Below are 8,318 nucleotides of genomic sequence, written 5' to 3' on the forward strand. Positions count from 1 at the left end.
GGCACGTCACACAATCTCAATCTCAAATGTGTACAACTATCTCCATATTTTGTAATTTAATAAGTGCTTCACATTTTATAACAACTGACTTTTAAGTTTCTTTCAGTAGCAACAGCAGATAATACCGCCAATGGCCTCTGTGAAGTCACCAAGCAGCAGTGTTGAACACTAAGCATTCCTTCGTAGTTGGTCCCTGATAGCTATCGGAGAAGTAGCCATAAGGCTATTATGTAATGTAATATAATTCATGTTTTGTTTCCAGGTACATGTCTACAGTCCTAGTGCACACTCATATTACGCAATGGTATCACAGCCTGCTACTACAGGAGCCAGAACGAAACGCTGCAGCCCTTTTACAAAGCGGAAATACGTTTCCCGTATTTGACAGGAATAGTATGACTCTGAGGATTCCAACCCATTGCCAACTTAAATGATCTTCAAAAGTGCAAGTTATAGTGTGAGTTGGTTACATACTAGGGATAAGTGCATGGCGTCACGAATCCTGTCGTCCTTACCTAAAACATCATCATTACCTACATCTACATCTACAACATACTCAGCAAGCCACCTAATGGTGTGTGGCGGAGGGTACTTTCGGTACCACTATCTGATCCCTCCAACCCTGTTCCACTCGTGAATCGTGCGTGAGAAGAATGATTGTCGGTAAGCCTCTGTATTGACTCTAATTTCTCGAATTTTCTGCTAGTGGTCAACATACGAGATGTCTGTGCGGGAAGTAATATGTTGTCCGACTCCTCCTGAAAAGTGCTGTCCCGAAATTTCAATAGCAAATCTCTCCGTTATGCGCAACGCCTCTCTTGTAAAGTCTGACAGTGGAGTTTGTTTAGCATCTCGGTAACGCTCTCAGCCTACTAAACGATCCCGCGACGAAACGCGCCGCAATTCGTTGGATCTTCTCTATCTCCTCTATCAGTCCTACCTCATATGGATCCCAGATAGATGAACCATATTCAAGAATCGGGCAAAGAAGCGCCTTTTAAGCCACTTCTTTCGTGGATGAGTTCCATTTCCTTAAGATTCTTCCGTTGAATCTGTGTGGTGTCTGCTTTTCCCACTATCTGTTTTATATGGTCATCTCACCTAAGGTCGCTCTGGATAATTACGCCTAGATATTTTACGGCAGACATTTGTCAACAGTAGTGCAGCTGTACAGTAGTGGATTTCTTTTCCTATATATGCGCAATGCGTTACATTTATTACGTTCAGGGTCAACTGCCAGAGCCTGCACCATTCATCAATTCTCTGCAGGTCGTTCTGCAAATTCTTACTACCTTCTGGCGTTCCTACTTTGGTATAAACACAACTGTATCATCTGGGAATAGCCTTCAAGAGCAGCTGACGGGTGAACGTTATTACAAATGATTGAAGCGATTTCATAAATTCACTGTAGCTCCATTCATTGACATATGGTCACGACACACTACAGACACGTAGAAAAACTCATAAAGTTTTTTTCGGCTGAAGCCGCACTTCAGGTTTCTGCCCCCAGAGCGCTCGAGAGCGCAGTGAGACAAAATGGCGACAGGAGCCGAGAAAGCGTATGTCATGCTTGAAATGCACTCACATCAGTCAGTCATAACAGTGCAACGACACTTCAGGACGAAGTTCAACAAAGATCCACCAACTGCTAACTCCATTTTTTCTTAATGGTGAAGTGAACAGACACAATGTGCGAATCTGGCGGTAGAGAATCCTCACGCATTCGTGCAGCAAATTCGCAATTCACCAAAAGTTAACGTGTTTTGTGCAATCTCACGGTTTAAAGTTTACGGCCCCTTTTTCTTCTGCGAAAAAAACGTTACAGGACACGTGTATCTGGACATGCTGGAAAATTGGCTCATGCCACAACTGGAGACCGACAGCGCCGACTTCATCTTTCAATAGGATGGTGCTCCACCGCACTTCCATCATGATGTTCGGCATTTCTTAAACAGGAGATTGGAAAACCGATGGATCGGTCCTGGTGGAGATCATGATCAGCAATTCATGTCATGGCCTCCACGCTCTCCCGACTTAACCCCAGGCGATTTCTTTCTGTGGGGTTATGTGAAAGATTCAGTGTTTAAACCTCCTCTACCAAGAAACGTGCCAGAACTGCGAGCTCGCATCAACGATGCTTTCGAACTCATTGATGGGGACATGCTGCGCCGAGTGTGGGAGGAACGTGATTATCGGCTTGATGTCTGCCGAATCACTAATGGGGCACATATCGAACATTTGTGAATGCCTAAAAAAACTTTTTGAGTTTTTGTATGTGTGTGCAAAGCATTGTGAAAATATCTCAAATAATAAAGTTATTGTAGAGCTGTGAAATCGCTTCAATCATTTGTAATAACCCTGTATATTGTAAACAGCAACGGTCCTATCACATTTCTCTGTGGTACTCCGAATATTACCTTCACATCTGTCGATTTAGTTCCGTTAAGGGCGACGTGTTGAGTTCTATCTGCAAGAAAGTCTTGAACCCAGTCGCAAGTTTGCTCCGATATTCCGTAAGCTCGTTTTTTTTTTTTTTTTTCATTAAACGGCAATGCGGGACGGTGTCAAATGTCTTACTGATATCAACGAACACGGCATCAACCTGAGCGCCGTTGTTCACTGCGGTGTGGATGTCATGGAGGAACAGAGCAGGCTGAGTTTCGCAGGATCTCTGTTTTGGAATCCATGTTCATATTCGTTTTTCAAAAACGTCATAATTCTTGAGCATAAAACATGTTCCATAATTCTACAACAGAGTGAAGTCAACGATATAGGTCTATAATTGTGTGGATCTGTCTTACGGCCTTTCTTAAAAACGGGAATGATCTGCGTTTTTTTCCAGTCGTTAGGTACCTTCCGTTGATTCATCGATCTACGATAAATTACTGCTAGAAGGGGAGTAAGTTCTTTCGCATAATCTTTATAGAATCTTATAGGTAGCTCATCTGGTCCTGAAGCCTTTCCACTAATAAGTGATTGTAGCTGCTTTTCAACTCCGCGGTCGGTTATCTTAATATCTGCCACTTCGATGTTCCCACGACGATTGAAAAGAGGGACAGTGTTACGATCTTCCGCGGTGAAACAACTTCGGAAGACCGAATTCAGTATTTCGGCCTTTGTTATCTTCCGTTTCCGTGCCGGTGTGGTTGCTGAGAGAATGAATAGATGATTTTGACCCACTTACTGATTTTACATACGACCAAAATCTCGTAGGGTTTCTACTCAGGTCTGTTGACACCGTCATACTTTTAAAATCATTGAACGCTCCTCTCATTGCTCTCCTTACACCCATTTTCTCTTCGTTCAGCTTTTGTTTGTCAGCTAGGTTTTTACTTCTCTTGAATCTGTTTACGTAGTGCTTTTCTAACAAGGCTATTAAAGCATAGTGGATTTTTCCCATCCCTCAAAACCTAAATCGGAACATACTTGTCTAGGGTATATTGAACGATGCCTTTGAATTTTCCGATTTGTTCTCCACATCTTTGTCCTAATCACTGAATATTTGATGCTGACTGGTGAGATATTCTGAAATTTGTATCCTGTCACCCTTGTTGAGAAAATATGTCTTCCTCAGAAGGGGGTAAATTATGCTGCCACAAAAGTCTTTGGTCACTTACCTAATAGCATTAAAAGTCTGACAGATAGCCATATATCATTTAAAAGGAAATTAAAAGAATTTCTTATGGCAATTCCTTCTTCTGATTAGATGAATTTTTGGATATAGTGGGTAATTTCACCAACCCCCACAAAAAAATTAAAAACATTAAGTGGTGGTGGTTTTAGGGCGCACAACTTCAACGGTCATTAGCAAAAAAAAACATTAAGTATCATGTAATATTTTGTGTAATGTAATATCTTGTATAGACACCTTTTATTAACCTGACACGTTCCACATCATTACGAAGTGTCGTATACATGATCTGTGGAACAAGTACTAATCTAATCTAATCTAATTTAATCTAATCCCTTTGTTATCATTTCTTGTAGGAACAGTCGTCATAGATGTTGTCACAGCCTTATGATCACTGATACCTTCCTCTACGTTAACTGATTCGATAAGTTCAGGTCTATTTGTTGCCAGGAGATCTACGACGCCACCCTCAAGAGTCGGTTCTCTAACTATCTGTTCAAGGTAATTTTCGGACAAGACACTCAGAACAATGCCACACGTTTCCCTGTCTGTGCCACCAGTTTTGATGGCATAATACTCCAAATCTATAGCTGGAAAGTTGATGTCACCTCCTATTACAATGGCATGATTAGGAAAATTACTAATGATATTCTGCAAGTTCCATCTGAAGCGCTCTACAACTACAGATCCTGATCCAGGTGGTCTATAAAAGCATCCGATCACCATTTTTGACCGTTCTTTCATACTCACTTTCACCGAGATTAATTCACATTCGGAATCCGTGATAACCTCTCTAGATTTTATCGAAATTTTTACTGCAATAAACACGCCGCCTCTATTGACGACTAACCTGTCCTTACGATAAACATTCCAATCTGAACTTGGGATTTCGTTGTCATTGTCGTCTGGTTTCAATCAGCTTTCTGTTCCCAATGCTACCTGTGCATTATAACCTTCAGTAGGCAATACTGATTCTGGGACTGAAATCATATTAATCTTTTCTATCTCTGATCTGCGAGGACTAAGATTCTCCGAGGGCGCTGTGGTTGATTTAACGGGCAAATCTTCTTTGATCCCAAGGGAGGGGTTTTGTAACCTTAAAAAGCCCCATGTGAACGCCACACGTACTCCGATACCCTAGTAACCGCTTTCTGCAGGTAGTACACGGCTGACCTACTAAGGGTAACCCTACAAGTCTGCACCCGAGAACGTAAGCCGAGAAATTCGCATCCGATACTGTCGCAGAGTCGTCTGAGCCTCTGGTTTAGACCTTCCACTCTGCTCGAAACCAGAGGACCGCGATCAAACCTGGGTGCGATGCTACAAATGGAGAACTTAGCCTGCACACCGCCGTCGTTGCTAGTGGCTTCACCATATCAGCCAGTCGCCGAAAGGAGACGAGAATAGCCTCAGAACCCAAGCAGCAAGGGCCATTCGTGCCGACATGTGCCACTACATACAGCCGGTTGCACCCGGTGCGCTCGATAGCCGCCGTCAGGGTTTCCTTCACATCCCGGATGAGACCCCCCGGCAAACATACCGAGTGCACACTGGAATTCTTTCCCGCCTTGCCTGCTATCTCCCTGAGGGACTCCATCACTCACCTAACATTGGAGCTCCAAATGACAAGCATACCCACCCTCTGTACTGTCTAGACGGGGCAGAAAAATCGACCGCTGGCGCAACAGGCGTCCCGTGCTGGTTCAGAGTTATCATCTACACTGGATAGCACCCCTTACTCTTGATTAGACGTAGGCCGTGCGGTTGGCTCCCTCTTTCGCCTTCTGCCCAGTGACACTCGAAGCCACCGCTGTCTGCCACCCACTCTGGAGTGAGGACGGACCGTTCAGATGTTGCGTATCAGAAGCCGCAGCAATGTCCGGGTCAACAGGGGATTCCAGTGGCACCAAAGGTGTCGCAGGTTTCGTCACTGGCGTCGCTACGTCACCGCAACTTTGAGAATTAGCCAGAAGCTTGTCGACGGTAGCCAACACAGCTTCCAGCTGTTTGCGGACAGCAGCCAACTCCGCTCACAACAAGCACAGTCCCTAGCCATATCGTACTGTGTATGAAATAGATGTAAGATCTCAAATGTCGCCACTGAGTCTGAAAATATACCAAAGGAGAATATAGCAACACTAAAAGTTGCTGTGCAGATTTCTCACTGTACTCTGAGACCGCAAGCTATTAAACAGAAATAAATTTAGAATGAAATTTTTCACTCTACCGCGGAGTGTGCGCTGATATGAAACTGCGTGGCAGATTAAAACTGTGTGCCGGGCCGAGACTCGAACTCGGGACCTTTGCCTTTCGCGGGCAAGTGCTCTACCAACTGAGCTACCCAAACACGACTCACGCCCCGTCCTCACAGCTTTACTTCTGCCAGTACCTCGTCTCCTACCTTCCAAACTTTACAGAAGCTGCAAGGTTCGCAGGTGAGCTTCTGTAAAGTTTGGAAGGTAGGAGACGAGGTACTGGCAGAAGTAAAGCTGTGAGGACGGGGCGTGAATCGTGCTTGGGTAGCTCAGTTGGTAGAGCACTTGCCCGCGAAAGGCAAAGGTCCCGAGTTCGAGTCTTGGCCCGGCACACGGTTTTAATCTGCCAGGAAATTTCAGAAATAAATTTCTCTACTGAAGTTGATGTATTTACAGATACCTGTTGTTAGAAATCCTGTATGCCGAAAAGTTACTGCGTGAGATAAATATTCAGACTAGAATGCTGTGATCTAAACTTTATGCTGTCTACTAGCACAAAATTAAAACTTAGTGGCGTGACGGAGTTTCTGGCGAGAGGAAAATTTACACTAGGAGGCCGTCCTGCACAAGGATATTCATTAGATTAATTTTCTAACCACTAGTCTACACGGTAAAATACACACGTACATTTCACTTCTTTGCTGAAGCACGCATGCAGAAAAACAAAGACTAAATTAATTTACAGTTAATCAGACAAGTGCTGCTGCTGCTGCTGCTGCTATGCTGCACGTCCTCTTGGCTCGGCGGCTGCCGCCCACATAACGTGACAAGCCACACCACCTTTCTATAACTCCTTCAGGCCCCTCTCTGCCCCTCTCTTCCCAGTCACACTCCCTTTCTACTGTCCTTTAACCAGAACCCAGTATTTTACCCGCCATTAAAACCAAACAGACAATCAGGGACCTGTATTTTAGTTGCTTTTGAAATAAAACACCCTGTCACATTGTAGCTGCCATATTGAAAAGTATGTGAATCGTTTGTGTCACGTTCAAAAATATGTCACAATATATACAATGTATTGTTATTTAACAAAAACGTTTGTGTAAAAATGCTTCCATGTGCACACACAGCATCAAGGGGCAGTAAATTCGAAAACTGAAATCCGCTTCAATGGGACCATGGAATGGTTCTTTTGAAGAGTTATCACCACACATATTAAGAAATTTATCCAACTGGAAGACGAGACGATCAATTCCCATTTCGTAGAATGCAGCCGACCGCTGACAGATCCACAACCGCAGTCACTGTTGCACTTGGTCGTCCGACGGAAACAGACTTCCACGCTTGTCTTTCTTCAGGTGGCCGAGAAAATGGCATGTTAAACGATCCAAGCTGTACGGAGGACGTTGCACTGATTCCCAATCAAATCCCTTAAGCGTAGCCTTCGTCCAACTGGAAATGTGGAGCGGGCGTATATTGTGCAACAGCATGATTCTGCTCGACAGCATTCCGACAGCCTGAAGGCGAATGGCAAAGCCATCAATGGAAACTTCCCACATATCTACCTCCAAAGAAACCCAAAGTTTTTCACACCTGGTAAGGTCAAGATTACCTTCTTCTTCGACTGCAGGGGCACTCTACTCGTCCAGTTCCTTCATTCACAGTCATTGCACAGCACTATGAACACATTTCGCAGAAACCGCCAAGCGCCATAAAGACATTACGCCAGGAATTCTGTCGAACGGAATCATCGTGTTGCACGATAATGCTAGCCCCCATAATGCCAACTGGACGAAGGCTAGGCTGCAGCGATTTGGTTGGGAAACACTGCGACATCTATAACACTCCCCTGTCCGCTACTGCTATACCATAACCTTTAAGTAGGAGGCAGTTTGCAAAACAGAATTATTTTGTTATAGCAATTATGGTATATAGCAACAGAGCAGTGTTACCCTCTGAGAGGAATTTTGTTATATTGACCGTGTTGTTCCTAACGGAGGTGGCTTATCGGAAATGAAAGTCAGAATTACGTAAATATCGGAATAGTAACAAACAAGATTTTGCCTAGCTATATTGTTTCATGAATAACGAAACCGGTCGCCAGCCTAATTAGGCATGAGAATGATTAACATTCTCGTTCAAGAAAATATTTATTAGTAATTATAACAGACAAACACAACCTAGACTTGGCCACACGCGAATGCACTGAACTCTAACACACATATGTTTTAAGATTGAAGCTAACAACTGGGGGAGCACAAAAACTATTTGCAAAATTATAACACGTACAGAAAAACACTATCACTTTCAGGGCTTACACAAACTTGAGTGGTCTTTATACTGTTAATATGCACACAAGAGAGACAAACACTTAGTAATTATAGACATATAAGTTCCTACTATGCAGTTTTCCACTTTTTCTACTTCGAAACACAATATTAACAAAATTGGAAGAACTGACTCACCTTTTTGAATTTACTCAGGTATCAAGG

At 43.6% G+C, this 8,318-nt stretch overlaps 1 non-coding gene across 1 annotated transcript; it reads right to left on the reverse strand.

Moving 5' to 3' along the window:
* Window positions 1-5,903: 5,903 nt before the first annotated feature.
* Trnas-cga (transfer RNA serine (anticodon CGA)) lies at window positions 5,904-5,978 on the reverse strand. The gene has a single exon. It is a non-coding gene; the product is annotated as a tRNA-Ser (tRNA).
* Between the last annotated feature and the right edge of the window lie 2,340 nt (window positions 5,979-8,318).

The sequence above is a fragment of the Schistocerca nitens genome, chromosome 8 (genome assembly GCF_023898315.1).
Source record: "Schistocerca nitens isolate TAMUIC-IGC-003100 chromosome 8, iqSchNite1.1, whole genome shotgun sequence".
NCBI lineage: Eukaryota > Metazoa > Arthropoda > Insecta > Orthoptera > Acrididae > Schistocerca > Schistocerca nitens.